This window comes from Amblyomma maculatum, chromosome 1 (assembly GCF_055883805.1).
Source record: "Amblyomma maculatum isolate TAMU_Amacu chromosome 1, ASM5588380v1, whole genome shotgun sequence".
In the NCBI taxonomy this organism is placed as follows: Eukaryota; Metazoa; Arthropoda; class Arachnida; order Ixodida; family Ixodidae; genus Amblyomma; species Amblyomma maculatum.
Genome location: NC_139344.1, coordinates 67,269,110 through 67,287,799, shown reverse-complemented (window position 1 = coordinate 67,287,799; position 18,690 = coordinate 67,269,110). Strand labels below are relative to the sequence as shown.

The window sequence follows — 18,690 nt, the reverse complement described above, 5'->3', positions numbered from 1 at the left end:
AGCATTTATTGTCAGGCATATCTTCTAAAACAATTTTATTGCCACACCGCCGTAAAATAGCTAAGCCGTTCTATTCCTTTTTTTTTCTCTGGCCGCTCATAACTTCTTCTTTTGATGGCTGACCACCTGCCGGCAGTTAGCCTAAATACTTTTCACCAACTCCACGTGTTCTTATGAAGCTTCTTGTCAGACACCGTAGCATTGATTTTCTGTCATATATTATAAAGACAAATTTAATGCCATACCGCAGTAAAATAGCTAAGCCGTTCTATTCCTTTCTTTTTCTCTGGTGGCTCATAACTTCTTCTCTTGATGGCTGACCACCTGCCGGCAGTTAGCCTAAATACTTTTCACCAAGTCCACGTGTCCTTATGACGCTTCTTGTCGGACCCCGTAGCATTTATTACCTGGCATATCTTCTAAAACAATTTTATTGCCACACCGCCGTAAAATAGCTAAGCCGTTCTATTCCCTTTTTTTGTCTCTGGCGGCTCATAACTTCTTCTTTTGATGGCTGACCACCTGCCGGCAGTTAGCCTAAATACTTTTCACCAACTCCACGTGTTCTTATGAAGCTTCTTGTCAGACACCGTAGCATTTATTTTCTGTCATATATTATAAAGACAAATTTAATGCCATACCGCAGTAAAATAGCTAAGCCGTTCTATTCCTATCTTTTTCTCTGGTGGCTCATAACTTCTTCTCTTGATGGCTGACCACCTGCCGGCAGTTAGCCTAAATACTTTTCACCAAGTCCACGTGTCCTTATGACGCTTCTTGTCGGACCCCGTAGCATTTATTGTCAGGCATATCTTCTAAAACAATTTTATTGCCACACCGCCGTAAAATAGCTAAGCCGTTCTATTCCTTTTTTTTTCTCTGGCCGCTCATAACTTCTTCTTTTGAAGGCTGACCGCCTGCCGGCAGTTAGCCTAAATACTTCTCACCAACTCCATGTGTTCTTATGAAGCTTCTTGTCAGACCCCGTAGCATTTATTTTCTGTCATATATTCTAAAAACAAATCTAATGCCATACGGCAGTAAAATAGCTAAGCCGATCTATTCCTTTCTTTTTCTCTGTTGGCTCATAACTTCTTTTCTTGATGGCTGACCACCTGCCGGCAGTTAGCCTAAATACTTTGCACCAAATCCACGTGTCCTTATGAAGCTGCTTGTCAGACCCTGTAGCATTCAATATCTGTCATATCTTCTAAAACAATTTTATAGCCACACCGCCGTAAAACAGCTAAGCCATTCTATTCCTTTTTTTGTCTCTGGCGGCTCATAACTTCTTCTTTTGATGGCTGACCACCTGCCGGCAGTTAGCCTAAATACTTTTCGCCAACTCCATGTGTTCTTATGAAGCTTCTTGTCAGACCCCGTAGCATTTATTTTCTGTCATATATTCTAAAAACAAATCTAATGCCATACGGCAGTAAAATAGCTAAGCCGTTCTATTCCTTTCTTTTTCTCTGGTGGCTCATAACTTCTTCTCTTGATGGCTGACCACCTGCCGGCAGTTAGCCTAAATACTTTTCACCAAGTCCACGTGTCCTTATGACGCTTCTTGTCAGACGCCGTAGCATTCATTACCTGGCATATCTTCTAAAAACAATTTTATTGCCAAACCGCCGTAAAAAAGCTAAGCAGTTCTATTCTTTTTTTTTCTCTGGCCGCTCATAACTTCTTCTTTTGATGGCTGACCACCTGCCGGCAGTTAGCCTAAATACTTTTCACCAACTCCAGGTGTTCTTATGAAGCTTCTTGTCAGACACCGTAGCATTTATTTTCTGTCATATATTCTAAAAACAAATCTAATGCCATACCGCAGTGAAATAGCTAAGCCGTTGTAGTCCTTTCTTTTTCTCTGGTGGCTCATAACTTCTTCTCTTGATGGCTGACCACCTGCCGGCAGTTAGCCTAAATACTTTTCACCAAGTCCACGTCTCCTTATGACGCTTCTTGTCGGACCCCGTAGCATTTATTACCTGGCATATCTTCTAAAAACAATGTTATATCCACACCGCCGTAAAATAGCTAAGCCGTTCTATTCCTTTTTTTTTCTCTGGCCACTCATAACTTCTTCTTTTGATGGCTGACCACCTGCCGGCAGTTAGCCTAAATACTTTTTACCAAGTCCACGTGTCCTTATGACGCTTCTTGTCAGACCCCGTAGCATTCATTACCTGGCATATCTTCTAAAAACAATTTTATTGCCACACCGCCGTAAAAAAAGCTAAGCAGTTCTATTCCTTTTTTTTTCTCTGGCCGCTCATAACTTCATCTTTTGATGGCTGACCACCTGCCGGCAGTTAGCCTAAATACTTTTCAGCAACTCCACGTGTCCTTATAATGCTTCTTATCAGACCCCGTAGCATTTATTTTCTGTCATATATTCTAAAAACAAATCTAATGCCATACCGCAGTAAAAGAGCTAAGCCGTTCTATTCCTTTCTTTTTCTGTGGTGGCTCATAACTTCTTCTCTTGATGGCTGACCACCTGCCGGCAGCTAGCCTAAATACTTTTCACCAAGTCCACGCGTCCTTATGACGCTTCTTGTCGGACCCCGTAGCATTTTTTACCTGGCATATCTTCTAAAAACAATTTTATTGCCACACCGCCTTAAAATAGCTAAGCCGTTCTATTCCTTTTTTTTTCTCTGGCCGCTCATAACTTCTTCTTTTGATGGCTGACCACCTGCCGGCAGTTAGCCTAAATACTTTTCACCAACTCCACGTGTTCTTATGAAGCTTCTTGTCAGACACCGTAGCATTTATTTTCTGTCATATATTATAAAGACAAATTTAATGCCATACCGCAGTAAAATAGCTAAGCCATTTTATTCCTATCTTTTTCTCTGGTGGCTCATAACTTCTTCTCTTGATGGCTGACCACCTGCCGGCAGTTAGCCTAAATACTTTTCACCAAGTCCACGTGTCCTTATGACGCTTCTTGTCGGACCCCGTAGCATTTATTACCTGGCATATCTTCTAAAACAATTTTATTGCCACACCGCCGTAAAATAGCTAAGCCGTTCTATTCCTTTTTTTTCTCTGGCCGCTCATAACTTCTTCTTTTGATGGCTGACCACCTGCCGGCAGTTAGCCTAAATACTTTTCACCAACTCCACGTGTTCTTATGAAGCTTCTTGTCAGACACCGTAGCATTTATTTTCTGTCATATATTATAAAGACAAATTTAATGCCATAGGGCAGTAAGATAGCTAAGCCGTTCTATTCCTTTCTTTTTCTCTGGTGGCTCATAACTTCTCTTGATGGCTGACCACCTGCCGGCAGTTAGCCTAAATACTTTTCACCAAGTCCACGTGTCCTTATGAAGCTGCTTGTCAGACCATGTAGCATTCAATATCTGTCATATCTTCTAAAACAATTTTATAGCCACACCGCTGTAAAATAGCTAAGCCGTTCTATTCCCATTTTTGTCTCTGGCGGCTCATAACTTCTTCTCTTGATGGCTGACCACCTGCCGGCATTTAGCCTAAATACTTTTCACCAACTCCATGTGTTCTTATGAAGCTTCTTGTCAGACCCCGTAGCATTTATTTTCTGTCATATATTCTAAAAACAAATCTAATGCCATACGGCAGTAAAATAGCTAAGCCGTTCTATTCCTTTCTTTTTCTCTGGTGGTGGCTCATAACTTCTTCTCTTGATGGCTGACCACCTGCCGGCAGTTAGCCTATATACTTTTCACCAAGTCCACATGTCCTTATGACGCTTCCTGTCAGACCCCGTAGCATTCATTACCTGGCATATCTTCTAAAAACAATTTTATTGCCACACCGCCGTAAAAAAGCTAAGCAGTTCTATTCCTTTTTTTTCTCTGGCCGCTCATAACTTCTTCTTTTGATGGCTGACCACCTGCCGGCAGTTAGGCTAAATACTTTTCACCAAGTCCACGTGTCCTTATGACGCTTCTTGTCAGACACTGTAGCATTCATTACCTGGCATATCTTCTAAAAACAATTTTATTGCCACACCGCCGTAAAAAAAGCTACGCAGTTCTATTCCTTTTTTTTTCTCTGGCCGCTAATAACTTCATCTTTTGATGGCTGACCACCTCCCGGCAGTTAGCCTAAATACTTTTCACCAAGTCCACGTGTCCTTATGACGCTTCTTGTCGGACCCCGTAGCATTTATTACCTGGCATATCTTCTAAAACAATTTTATTGCCAAACCGCCTTAAAATAGCTAAGCCGTTCTATTCCTTTTTTTTCTCTGGCCGCTCATAACTTCTTCTTTTGATGGCTGACCACCTGCCGGCAGTTAGCCTAAATACTTTTCACCAACTCCACGTGTTCTTATGAAGCTTCTTGTCAGACACCGTAGCATTTATTTTCTGTCATATACTATAAAGACAAATTTAATGCCATACCGCAGTAAAATAGCTAAGCCGTTCTATTCCTTTCCTTTTCTCTGGTGGCTCATAACTTCTTCTCTTGATGGCTGACCACCTGCCGGCAGTTAGCCTAAATACTTTTCACCAAATCTACGTGTCCTTATGAAGCTACTTGTCAGACACTGTAGCGTTCAATATCTGTCATATCTTCTAAAACAATTTTATAGCCACACCGCCGTAAAATAGCTAAGCCGTTCTATTCCCTTTTTTTGTCTCTGGCGGCTCATAACTTCTTCTTTTGATGGCTGACCACCTGCCGGCAGTTAGCCTAAATACTTTTCACCAACTCCACGTGTTCTTATGAAGCTTCTTGTCAGACACCGTAGCATTTATTTTCTGTCATATATTATAAAGACAAATTTAATGCCATACCGCAGTAAAATAGCTAAGCCGTTCTATTCCTATCTTTTTCTCTGGTGGCTCATAACTTCTTCTCTTGATGGCTGACCACCTGCCGGCAGTTAGCCTAAATACTTTTCACCAAGTCCACGTGTCCTTATGACGCTTCTTGTCGGACCCCGTAGCATTTATTGTCAGGCATATCTTCTAAAACAATTTTATTGCCACACCGCCGTAAAATAGCTAAGCCGTTCTATTCCTTTTTTTTTCTCTGGCCGCTCATAACTTCTTCTTTTGATGGCTGACCACCTGCCGGCAGTTAGCCTAAATACTTTTCACCAACTCCACGTGTTCTTATGAAGCTTCTTGTCAGACACCGTAGCATTGATTTTCTGTCATATATTATAAAGACAAATTTAATGCCATACCGCAGTAAAATAGCTAAGCCGTTCTATTCCTTTCTTTTTCTCTGGTGGCTCATAACTTCTTCTCTTGATGGCTGACCACCTGCCGGCAGTTAGCCTAAATACTTTTCACCAAGTCCACGTGTCCTTATGACGCTTCTTGTCGGACCCCGTAGCATTTATTACCTGGCATATCTTCTAAAACAATTTTATTGCCACACCGCCGTAAAATAGCTAAGCCGTTCTATTCCTTTTTTTTCTCTGGCCGCTCATAACTTCTTCTTTTGATGGCTGACCACCTGCCGGCAGTTAGCCTAAATACTTTTCACCAACTCCACGTGTTCTTATGAAGCTTCTTGTCAGACACCGTAGCATTTATTTTCTGTCATATATTATAAAGACAAATTTAATGCCATACCGCAGTAAAATAGCTAAGCCGTTCTATTCCTTTCTTTTTCTCTGGTGGCTCATAACTTCTTCTCTTGATGGCTGACCACCTGCCGGCAGTTAGCCTAAATACTTTTCACCAAATCCACGTGTCCTTATGAAGCTACTTGTCAGACACTGTAGCATTCAATATCTGTCATATATTCAAAAACAATTTTATAGCCACACCGCCGTAAAATAGCAAAGCCGTTTTATTCCCTTTTTTTGTCTCTGGCGGCTCATAACTTCTTCTTTTGATGGCTGACCACCTGCCGGCAGTTAGCCTAAATACTTTTCACCAACTCCATGTGTTCTTATGAAGCTTCTTGTCAGACCCCGTAGCATTTATTTTCTGTCATATATTCTAAAAACAAATCTAATGCCATACGGGAGTAAAATAGCTAAGCCGTTCTATTCCTTTCTTTTTTTCTGGTGGCTCATAACTTCTTCTCTTGATGGCTGACCACCTGCCGGCAGTTAGCCTAAATACTTTTCACCAAGTCCACGTGTCCTTATGACGCTTCCTCTCAGACCCCGTAGCATTCATTACCTGGCATATCTTCTAAAAACAAGTTTATTGCCACACCGCCGTAAAAAAGCTAAGCAGTTCTATTCCTTTTTTTTCTCTGGCAGCTCATAACTTCTTCTTTTGATGGCTGACCACCTGCCGGCAGTTAGCCTAAATACTTTTCACCAAGTCCACGTGTTCTTATGAAGCTTCTTTTCAGACACCGTAGCATTTATTTTCTGTCATATATTCTAAAAACAAATCTAATGCCATACCGCAGTAAAATAGCTAAGCCGTTCTATTCCTTTCTTTTTCTCTGGTGGCTCATAACTTCTTCTCTTGATGGATGACCACCTGCTGGCAGTTAGCCTAAATACTTTTCACCAAGTCCACGTGTCTTTATGACGCTTCTTGTCGTACCCCGTAGCATTTATTACCTGGCATATCTTCTAAAAACAATTTTATTGCCACACCGCCGTAAAATGGCTAAGCCGTTCTATTCCTTTTTTTTTCTCTGGCCGCTCATAACTTCTTCTCTTGATGGCTGACCACCTGCCGGCAGTTAGCCTAAATACTTTTCACCAAGTCCACGTTTTATTATGACGCTTCTTGTCAGACCCCGTAGCATTCATTACCTGGCATATCTTCTAAAAACAATGTTATTGCCACACCGCCGTAAAAAAGCTAAGCAGTTCTATTCCTTTTTTTTCTCTGGCCGCTCATAACTTCATCTTTTGATGGCTGACCACCTGCCGGCAGTTAGCCTAATTACTTTTCACCAACTCCACGTGTCCTTATGACGCTTCTTGTGAGACCCCGTAGCATTCATTACCTAGCATATCTTTTAAGAACAATTTTATTGCCACACCGCCGTAAAAAAGCTAAGCAGTTCTATTCCTTTTTTTTCGCTGGCCGCTCATAACTTCATCTTTTGATGGCTGACCACCTGCCGGCAGTTAGCCTAAATACTTTTCACCAACTCCACGTGTCCTTATGACGCTTCTTGTCGGACCCCGTAGCATTTACTACCAGGCATATCTTCTAAAACAATTTTATTGCCACACCGCCGAAAAATAGCTAAGCTGTTCTATTCCTTTTTTTTCTCTGGCCGCTCATAACTTCTTCTTTTGATGGCTGACCACCTGCCGGCAGTTAGCCTAAATACTTTTCACCAACTCCACGTGTTCTTATGAAGCTTCTTGTCAGACACCGTAGCATTGATTTTCTGTCATATATTATAAAGACAAATTTAATGCCATACCGCAGTAAAATGGCTATGCCGTTCTATTCCTTTCTTTTTCTGTGGTGGCTCATAACTTCTTCTCTTGATGGCTGACCACCTGCGGGCAGTTAGCCTAAATACTTTTCACCAAGTCCACGTGTCCTTATGACGCTTCTTGTCGGACCCCGTAGCATTTATTACCTGGCATATCTTCTAAAACAATTTTATTGCCACACCGCCGTAAAATAGCTAAGCCGTTCTATTCCTTTTTTTTTCTCTGGCCGCTCATAACTTCTTCTTTTGATGGCTGACCACCTGCCGGCAGTTAGCCTGAATACTTTTCACCAACTCCACGTGTTCTTATGAAGCTTCTTGTCAGACACCGTAGCATTTATTTTCTGTCATATATTATAAAGACAAATCTAATGCCATACGGCAGTAAAATAGCTAAGCCGTTCTATTCCTTTCTTTTTCTCTGGTGGCTCATAACTTCTTCTGTTGATGGCTGACCACCTGCCGGCAGTTAGCCTAAATACTTTTCACCAAGTCCACGTGTCCTTATGACGCTTCTTGTCGGACCCCGTAGCATTTATTTCCAGGCATATCTTCTAAAACAATTTTATTGCCACACGGCCGTAAAATAGCTAAGCCGTTCTATTCCTTTTTTTTCTCTGGCCGCTCATAACTTCTTCTTTTGATGGCTGACCACCTGCCGGCAGTTAGCCTAAATACTTTTCACCAACTCCATGTGTTCTTATGAAGCTTCTTGTCAGACCCCGTAGCATTTATTTTCTGTCAGATATTCTAAAAACAAATCTAATGCCATACGGCAGTAAAATAGCTAAGCCGTTCTATTCCTTTCTTTTTCTCTGGTGGCTCATAACTTCTTCTCTTGATGGCTGACCACCTGCCGGCAGTTAGCCTAAATACTTTTCACCAAGTCCACGTGTCCTTATGACGCTTCCTGTCAGACCCCGTAGCATTCATTACCTGGCATATCTTCTAAAAACAATTTTATTGCCACACCGCCGTAAAAAAGCTAAGCAGTTCTATTCCTTTTTTTTTCTCTGGCCGCTCATAACTTCTTCTTTTGATGGCTGACCACCTGCCGGCAGTTAGCATAAATACTTCTCACCAACTCCACGTGTTCTTATGAAGCTTCTTGTCAGACACCGTAGCATTTATTTTCTGTCATATATTATAAAGACAAATTTAATGCCATACCGCAGTAAAATAGCTAAGCCATTTTATTCCTATCTTTTTCTCTGGTGGCTCATAACTTCTTCTCTTGATGGCTGACCACCTGCCGGCATTTAGCCTAAATACTTTTCACCAACTCCATGTGTTCTTATGAAGCTTCTTGTCAGACCCCGTAGCATTTATTTTCTGTCATATATTCTAAAAACAAATCTAATGCCATACGGCAGTAAAATAGCTAAGCCGTTCTATTCCTTTCTTTTTCTCTGGTGGTGGCTCATAACTTCTTCTCTTGATGGCTGACCACCTGCCGGCAGTTAGCCTATATACTTTTCACCAAGTCCACATGTCCTTATGACGCTTCCTGTCAGACCCCGTAGCATTCATTACCTGGCATATCTTCTAAAAACAATTTTATTGCCACACCGCCGTAAAAAAGCTAAGCAGTTCTATTCCTTTTTTTTCTCTGGCCGCTCATAACTTCTTCTTTTGATGGCTGACCACCTGCCGGCAGTTAGGCTAAATACTTTTCACCAAGTCCACGTGTCCTTATGACGCTTCTTGTCAGACACTGTAGCATTCATTACCTGGCATATCTTCTAAAAACAATTTTATTGCCACACCGCCGTAAAAAAAGCTACGCAGTTCTATTCCTTTTTTTTTCTCTGGCCGCTAATAACTTCATCTTTTGATGGCTGACCACCTCCCGGCAGTTAGCCTAAATACTTTTCACCAAGTCCACGTGTCCTTATGACGCTTCTTGTCGGACCCCGTAGCATTTATTACCTGGCATATCTTCTAAAACAATTTTATTGCCAAACCGCCTTAAAATAGCTAAGCCGTTCTATTCCTTTTTTTTCTCTGGCCGCTCATAACTTCTTCTTTTGATGGCTGACCACCTGCCGGCAGTTAGCCTAAATACTTTTCACCAACTCCACGTGTTCTTATGAAGCTTCTTGTCAGACACCGTAGCATTTATTTTCTGTCATATACTATAAAGACAAATTTAATGCCATACCGCAGTAAAATAGCTAAGCCGTTCTATTCCTTTCCTTTTCTCTGGTGGCTCATAACTTCTTCTCTTGATGGCTGACCACCTGCCGGCAGTTAGCCTAAATACTTTTCACCAAATCTACGTGTCCTTATGAAGCTACTTGTCAGACACTGTAGCGTTCAATATCTGTCATATCTTCTAAAACAATTTTATAGCCACACCGCCGTAAAATAGCTAAGCCGTTCTATTCCCTTTTTTTGTCTCTGGCGGCTCATAACTTCTTCTTTTGATGGCTGACCACCTGCCGGCAGTTAGCCTAAATACTTTTCACCAACTCCACGTGTTCTTATGAAGCTTCTTGTCAGACACCGTAGCATTTATTTTCTGTCATATATTATAAAGACAAATTTAATGCCATACCGCAGTAAAATAGCTAAGCCGTTCTATTCCTATCTTTTTCTCTGGTGGCTCATAACTTCTTCTCTTGATGGCTGACCACCTGCCGGCAGTTAGCCTAAATACTTTTCACCAAGTCCACGTGTCCTTATGACGCTTCTTGTCGGACCCCGTAGCATTTATTGTCAGGCATATCTTCTAAAACAATTTTATTGCCACACCGCCGTAAAATAGCTAAGCCGTTCTATTCCTTTTTTTTTCTCTGGCCGCTCATAACTTCTTCTTTTGATGGCTGACCACCTGCCGGCAGTTAGCCTAAATACTTTTCACCAACTCCACGTGTTCTTATGAAGCTTCTTGTCAGACACCGTAGCATTGATTTTCTGTCATATATTATAAAGACAAATTTAATGCCATACCGCAGTAAAATAGCTAAGCCGTTCTATTCCTTTCTTTTTCTCTGGTGGCTCATAACTTCTTCTCTTGATGGCTGACCACCTGCCGGCAGTTAGCCTAAATACTTTTCACCAAGTCCACGTGTCCTTATGACGCTTCTTGTCGGACCCCGTAGCATTTATTACCTGGCATATCTTCTAAAACAATTTTATTGCCACACCGCCGTAAAATAGCTAAGCCGTTCTATTCCTTTTTTTTCTCTGGCCGCTCATAACTTCTTCTTTTGATGGCTGACCACCTGCCGGCAGTTAGCCTAAATACTTTTCACCAACTCCACGTGTTCTTATGAAGCTTCTTGTCAGACACCGTAGCATTTATTTTCTGTCATATATTATAAAGACAAATTTAATGCCATACCGCAGTAAAATAGCTAAGCCGTTCTATTCCTTTCTTTTTCTCTGGTGGCTCATAACTTCTTCTCTTGATGGCTGACCACCTGCCGGCAGTTAGCCTAAATACTTTTCACCAAATCCACGTGTCCTTATGAAGCTACTTGTCAGACACTGTAGCATTCAATATCTGTCATATATTCAAAAACAATTTTATAGCCACACCGCCGTAAAATAGCAAAGCCGTTTTATTCCCTTTTTTTGTCTCTGGCGGCTCATAACTTCTTCTTTTGATGGCTGACCACCTGCCGGCAGTTAGCCTAAATACTTTTCACCAACTCCATGTGTTCTTATGAAGCTTCTTGTCAGACCCCGTAGCATTTATTTTCTGTCATATATTCTAAAAACAAATCTAATGCCATACGGGAGTAAAATAGCTAAGCCGTTCTATTCCTTTCTTTTTTTCTGGTGGCTCATAACTTCTTCTCTTGATGGCTGACCACCTGCCGGCAGTTAGCCTAAATACTTTTCACCAAGTCCACGTGTCCTTATGACGCTTCCTCTCAGACCCCGTAGCATTCATTACCTGGCATATCTTCTAAAAACAAGTTTATTGCCACACCGCCGTAAAAAAGCTAAGCAGTTCTATTCCTTTTTTTTCTCTGGCAGCTCATAACTTCTTCTTTTGATGGCTGACCACCTGCCGGCAGTTAGCCTAAATACTTTTCACCAAGTCCACGTGTTCTTATGAAGCTTCTTTTCAGACACCGTAGCATTTATTTTCTGTCATATATTCTAAAAACAAATCTAATGCCATACCGCAGTAAAATAGCTAAGCCGTTCTATTCCTTTCTTTTTCTCTGGTGGCTCATAACTTCTTCTCTTGATGGATGACCACCTGCTGGCAGTTAGCCTAAATACTTTTCACCAAGTCCACGTGTCTTTATGACGCTTCTTGTCGTACCCCGTAGCATTTATTACCTGGCATATCTTCTAAAAACAATTTTATTGCCACACCGCCGTAAAATGGCTAAGCCGTTCTATTCCTTTTTTTTTCTCTGGCCGCTCATAACTTCTTCTCTTGATGGCTGACCACCTGCCGGCAGTTAGCCTAAATACTTTTCACCAAGTCCACGTTTTATTATGACGCTTCTTGTCAGACCCCGTAGCATTCATTACCTGGCATATCTTCTAAAAACAATGTTATTGCCACACCGCCGTAAAAAAGCTAAGCAGTTCTATTCCTTTTTTTTCTCTGGCCGCTCATAACTTCATCTTTTGATGGCTGACCACCTGCCGGCAGTTAGCCTAATTACTTTTCACCAACTCCACGTGTCCTTATGACGCTTCTTGTGAGACCCCGTAGCATTCATTACCTAGCATATCTTTTAAGAACAATTTTATTGCCACACCGCCGTAAAAAAGCTAAGCAGTTCTATTCCTTTTTTTTCGCTGGCCGCTCATAACTTCATCTTTTGATGGCTGACCACCTGCCGGCAGTTAGCCTAAATACTTTTCACCAACTCCACGTGTCCTTATGACGCTTCTTGTCGGACCCCGTAGCATTTACTACCAGGCATATCTTCTAAAACAATTTTATTGCCACACCGCCGAAAAATAGCTAAGCTGTTCTATTCCTTTTTTTTCTCTGGCCGCTCATAACTTCTTCTTTTGATGGCTGACCACCTGCCGGCAGTTAGCCTAAATACTTTTCACCAACTCCACGTGTTCTTATGAAGCTTCTTGTCAGACACCGTAGCATTGATTTTCTGTCATATATTATAAAGACAAATTTAATGCCATACCGCAGTAAAATGGCTATGCCGTTCTATTCCTTTCTTTTTCTGTGGTGGCTCATAACTTCTTCTCTTGATGGCTGACCACCTGCGGGCAGTTAGCCTAAATACTTTTCACCAAGTCCACGTGTCCTTATGACGCTTCTTGTCGGACCCCGTAGCATTTATTACCTGGCATATCTTCTAAAACAATTTTATTGCCACACCGCCGTAAAATAGCTAAGCCGTTCTATTCCTTTTTTTTTCTCTGGCCGCTCATAACTTCTTCTTTTGATGGCTGACCACCTGCCGGCAGTTAGCCTGAATACTTTTCACCAACTCCACGTGTTCTTATGAAGCTTCTTGTCAGACACCGTAGCATTTATTTTCTGTCATATATTATAAAGACAAATCTAATGCCATACGGCAGTAAAATAGCTAAGCCGTTCTATTCCTTTCTTTTTCTCTGGTGGCTCATAACTTCTTCTGTTGATGGCTGACCACCTGCCGGCAGTTAGCCTAAATACTTTTCACCAAGTCCACGTGTCCTTATGACGCTTCTTGTCGGACCCCGTAGCATTTATTTCCAGGCATATCTTCTAAAACAATTTTATTGCCACACGGCCGTAAAATAGCTAAGCCGTTCTATTCCTTTTTTTTCTCTGGCCGCTCATAACTTCTTCTTTTGATGGCTGACCACCTGCCGGCAGTTAGCCTAAATACTTTTCACCAACTCCATGTGTTCTTATGAAGCTTCTTGTCAGACCCCGTAGCATTTATTTTCTGTCAGATATTCTAAAAACAAATCTAATGCCATACGGCAGTAAAATAGCTAAGCCGTTCTATTCCTTTCTTTTTCTCTGGTGGCTCATAACTTCTTCTCTTGATGGCTGACCACCTGCCGGCAGTTAGCCTAAATACTTTTCACCAAGTCCACGTGTCCTTATGACGCTTCCTGTCAGACCCCGTAGCATTCATTACCTGGCATATCTTCTAAAAACAATTTTATTGCCACACCGCCGTAAAAAAGCTAAGCAGTTCTATTCCTTTTTTTTTCTCTGGCCGCTCATAACTTCTTCTTTTGATGGCTGACCACCTGCCGGCAGTTAGCATAAATACTTCTCACCAACTCCACGTGTTCTTATGAAGCTTCTTGTCAGACACCGTAGCATTTATTTTCTGTCATATATTCTAAAAACAAATCTAATGCCATACCGCAGGAAAATAGCTGAGCCGTTCTATTCCTTTCTTTTTCTCTGGTGGCTCATAACTTCTTCTCTTGATGGCTGACCACCTGCCGGCAGTTAGCCTAAATACTTTTCACCAAGTCCACGTCTCCTCATGACGCTTTTTGTCGGACCCCGTAGCATTAATTACCTGTCATATCTTCTAAAAACAATTTTATTGCCACACCGCCGTAAAATAGCTAAGCAGTTCTATTCCTTTTTTTACTCTGGCCGCTCATAACTTCATCTTTTGATGGCTGACCACCTGCAGGCAGTTAGCCTAAATACTTTTCACCAACTCCACGTGTTCTTATGAAGCTTCTTGTCAGACACCGTAGCATTTATTTTCTGTCATATATTATAAAGACAAATTTAATGCCATACCGCAGTAAAATAGCTAAGCCGTTCTATTCCTTTCTTTTTCTCTGGTGGCTCATAACTTCTTCTCTTGATGGCTGACCACCTGCCGGCAGTTAGCCTAAATACTTTTCACCAAATCCACGTGTCCTTATGAAGCTACTTGTCAGACACTGTAGCATTCAATATCTGTCATATATTCAAAAACAATTTTATAGCCACACCGCCGTAAAATAGCAAAGCCGTTTTATTCCCTTTTTTTGTCTCTGGCGGCTCATAACTTCTTCTTTTGATGGCTGACCACCTGCCGGCAGTTAGCCTAAATACTTTTCACCAACTCCATGTGTTCTTATGAAGCTTCTTGTCAGACCCCGTAGCATTTATTTTCTGTCATATATTCTAAAAACAAATCTAATGCCATACGGGAGTAAAATAGCTAAGCCGTTCTATTCCTTTCTTTTTTTCTGGTGGCTCATAACTTCTTCTCTTGATGGCTGACCACCTGCCGGCAGTTAGCCTAAATACTTTTCACCAAGTCCACGTGTCCTTATGACGCTTCCTCTCAGACCCCGTAGCATTCATTACCTGGCATATCTTCTAAAAACAAGTTTATTGCCACACCGCCGTAAAAAAGCTAAGCAGTTCTATTCCTTTTTTTTCTCTGGCAGCTCATAACTTCTTCTTTTGATGGCTGACCACCTGCCGGCAGTTAGCCTAAATACTTTTCACCAAGTCCACGTGTTCTTATGAAGCTTCTTTTCAGACACCGTAGCATTTATTTTCTGTCATATATTCTAAAAACAAATCTAATGCCATACCGCAGTAAAATAGCTAAGCCGTTCTATTCCTTTCTTTTTCTCTGGTGGCTCATAACTTCTTCTCTTGATGGATGACCACCTGCTGGCAGTTAGCCTAAATACTTTTCACCAAGTCCACGTGTCTTTATGACGCTTCTTGTCGTACCCCGTAGCATTTATTACCTGGCATATCTTCTAAAAACAATTTTATTGCCACACCGCCGTAAAATGGCTAAGCCGTTCTATTCCTTTTTTTTTCTCTGGCCGCTCATAACTTCTTCTCTTGATGGCTGACCACCTGCCGGCAGTTAGCCTAAATACTTTTCACCAAGTCCACGTTTTATTATGACGCTTCTTGTCAGACCCCGTAGCATTCATTACCTGGCATATCTTCTAAAAACAATGTTATTGCCACACCGCCGTAAAAAAGCTAAGCAGTTCTATTCCTTTTTTTTCTCTGGCCGCTCATAACTTCATCTTTTGATGGCTGACCACCTGCCGGCAGTTAGCCTAATTACTTTTCACCAACTCCACGTGTCCTTATGACGCTTCTTGTGAGACCCCGTAGCATTCATTACCTAGCATATCTTTTAAGAACAATTTTATTGCCACACCGCCGTAAAAAAGCTAAGCAGTTCTATTCCTTTTTTTTCGCTGGCCGCTCATAACTTCATCTTTTGATGGCTGACCACCTGCCGGCAGTTAGCCTAAATACTTTTCACCAACTCCACGTGTCCTTATGACGCTTCTTGTCGGACCCCGTAGCATTTACTACCAGGCATATCTTCTAAAACAATTTTATTGCCACACCGCCGAAAAATAGCTAAGCTGTTCTATTCCTTTTTTTTCTCTGGCCGCTCATAACTTCTTCTTTTGATGGCTGACCACCTGCCGGCAGTTAGCCTAAATACTTTTCACCAACTCCACGTGTTCTTATGAAGCTTCTTGTCAGACACCGTAGCATTGATTTTCTGTCATATATTATAAAGACAAATTTAATGCCATACCGCAGTAAAATGGCTATGCCGTTCTATTCCTTTCTTTTTCTGTGGTGGCTCATAACTTCTTCTCTTGATGGCTGACCACCTGCGGGCAGTTAGCCTAAATACTTTTCACCAAGTCCACGTGTCCTTATGACGCTTCTTGTCGGACCCCGTAGCATTTATTACCTGGCATATCTTCTAAAACAATTTTATTGCCACACCGCCGTAAAATAGCTAAGCCGTTCTATTCCTTTTTTTTTCTCTGGCCGCTCATAACTTCTTCTTTTGATGGCTGACCACCTGCCGGCAGTTAGCCTGAATACTTTTCACCAACTCCACGTGTTCTTATGAAGCTTCTTGTCAGACACCGTAGCATTTATTTTCTGTCATATATTATAAAGACAAATCTAATGCCATACGGCAGTAAAATAGCTAAGCCGTTCTATTCCTTTCTTTTTCTCTGGTGGCTCATAACTTCTTCTGTTGATGGCTGACCACCTGCCGGCAGTTAGCCTAAATACTTTTCACCAAGTCCACGTGTCCTTATGACGCTTCTTGTCGGACCCCGTAGCATTTATTTCCAGGCATATCTTCTAAAACAATTTTATTGCCACACGGCCGTAAAATAGCTAAGCCGTTCTATTCCTTTTTTTTCTCTGGCCGCTCATAACTTCTTCTTTTGATGGCTGACCACCTGCCGGCAGTTAGCCTAAATACTTTTCACCAACTCCATGTGTTCTTATGAAGCTTCTTGTCAGACCCCGTAGCATTTATTTTCTGTCAGATATTCTAAAAACAAATCTAATGCCATACGGCAGTAAAATAGCTAAGCCGTTCTATTCCTTTCTTTTTCTCTGGTGGCTCATAACTTCTTCTCTTGATGGCTGACCACCTGCCGGCAGTTAGCCTAAATACTTTTCACCAAGTCCACGTGTCCTTATGACGCTTCCTGTCAGACCCCGTAGCATTCATTACCTGGCATATCTTCTAAAAACAATTTTATTGCCACACCGCCGTAAAAAAGCTAAGCAGTTCTATTCCTTTTTTTTTCTCTGGCCGCTCATAACTTCTTCTTTTGATGGCTGACCACCTGCCGGCAGTTAGCATAAATACTTCTCACCAACTCCACGTGTTCTTATGAAGCTTCTTGTCAGACACCGTAGCATTTATTTTCTGTCATATATTCTAAAAACAAATCTAATGCCATACCGCAGGAAAATAGCTGAGCCGTTCTATTCCTTTCTTTTTCTCTGGTGGCTCATAACTTCTTCTCTTGATGGCTGACCACCTGCCGGCAGTTAGCCTAAATACTTTTCACCAAGTCCACGTCTCCTCATGACGCTTTTTGTCGGACCCCGTAGCATTAATTACCTGTCATATCTTCTAAAAACAATTTTATTGCCACACCGCCGTAAAATAGCTAAGCAGTTCTATTCCTTTTTTTACTCTGGCCGCTCATAACTTCATCTTTTGATGGCTGACCACCTGCAGGCAGTTAGCCTAAATACTTTTCACCAACTTCACGTGTTCTTATAAAGCTTCTTGTCAGACACCGTAGCATTTATTTTCTGTCATATATTATACAGACAAATTTAATGCCATACCGCAGTGAAATAGCTAAGCCGTTCTATTCCTGTCTTTTTCTCTGGTGGCCCATAACTTCTTCTCTTGATGGCTGACCACCTGCCGGCAGTTAGCCTAAATACTTTTCACCAAGTCCACGTGTCCTTATGACGCTTCTTGTCGGACCCCGTAGCATTTATTACCAGGCATATCTTCTAAAACAATTTTATTGCCACGCCGCCGTAAAATTGCTAAGCCGTTCTATTCCTTTTTTTTCTCTGGCCTCTCATAACTTCTTCTTTTGATGGCTGACCACCTGCCGGCAGTTAGGCTAAATACTTTTCACCAACTCCACGTGTTCTTATGAAGCTTCTTGTCAGACACCATAGCATTTATTTTCTGTCATATATCCTAAAAACAAATCTAATGCCATACCGCAGTAAAATAGCTAAGCCGTTCTATTCCTTTCTTTTTCTCTCGTGGCTCATAACTTCTTCTCTTGATGGCTAACTACCTGCCGGCAGTTAGCCTAAATACTTTTCACCAAGTCCACGTGTCCTTATGAAGCTGCTTGTCAGACCCTGTAGCATTCAATATCTGTATATCTTCTAAAACAATTTTATAGCCACACCGCCGTAAAATAGCTAAGCCGTTCTATTCCCCTTTTTTTTTTGTCTCTGGCGGCTAATAACTTCTTCTTTTGATGGCTGACCACCTGCCGGCAGTTAGCGTAAATATTTTTCACCAACTCCATGTGTTCTTATGAAGCTTCTTGTCAGACACCGTAGCATTTATTTTCTGTCATATATTCTAAAAAGAAATCTAATGCCATGCGGCAGTAAAATAGCTAAGCCGTTCTATTCCTTTCTTTTTCTCTGGTGGCTCATAACTTCTTCTCTTGATGGCTGACCACCTGCCGGCAGTTAGCCTAAATACTTTTCACCAAGTCCACGTGTCCTTATGACGCTTCCTGTCAGACCCCGTAGCATTCATTACCTGGCATATATTCTAAAAACAATTTTATTGCCACACCGCCGTAAAAAAGCTAAGCAGTTCTATTCCTTTTTTTTCTCTAGCCGCTCATAACTTCTTCTTTTGATGGCTGACCACCTGCCGGCAGTTAGGCTAAATACTTTTCACCAACTCCACGTGCTCTTATGAAGGTTCTTGTCAGACACCGTAGCATTTATTTTCTGTCATATATTCTAAAAACAAATCTAATGCCATACCGCAGTAAAATAGCTAAGCCGTTCTATTCCTTTCTTTTTCTCTGGTGGCTCATAACTTCTTCTCTTGAT

The 18,690-nt window shown here is 41.6% G+C and overlaps 1 protein-coding gene across 1 annotated transcript in view; it reads right to left on the bottom strand.

Annotated features, from left to right (window-relative positions):
- Nucleotides 1-18,690, bottom strand: part of LOC146202701 (uncharacterized) — a 498,035-nt gene that overhangs the window by 94,444 nt on the left and 384,901 nt on the right. The window lies entirely within an intron of this gene.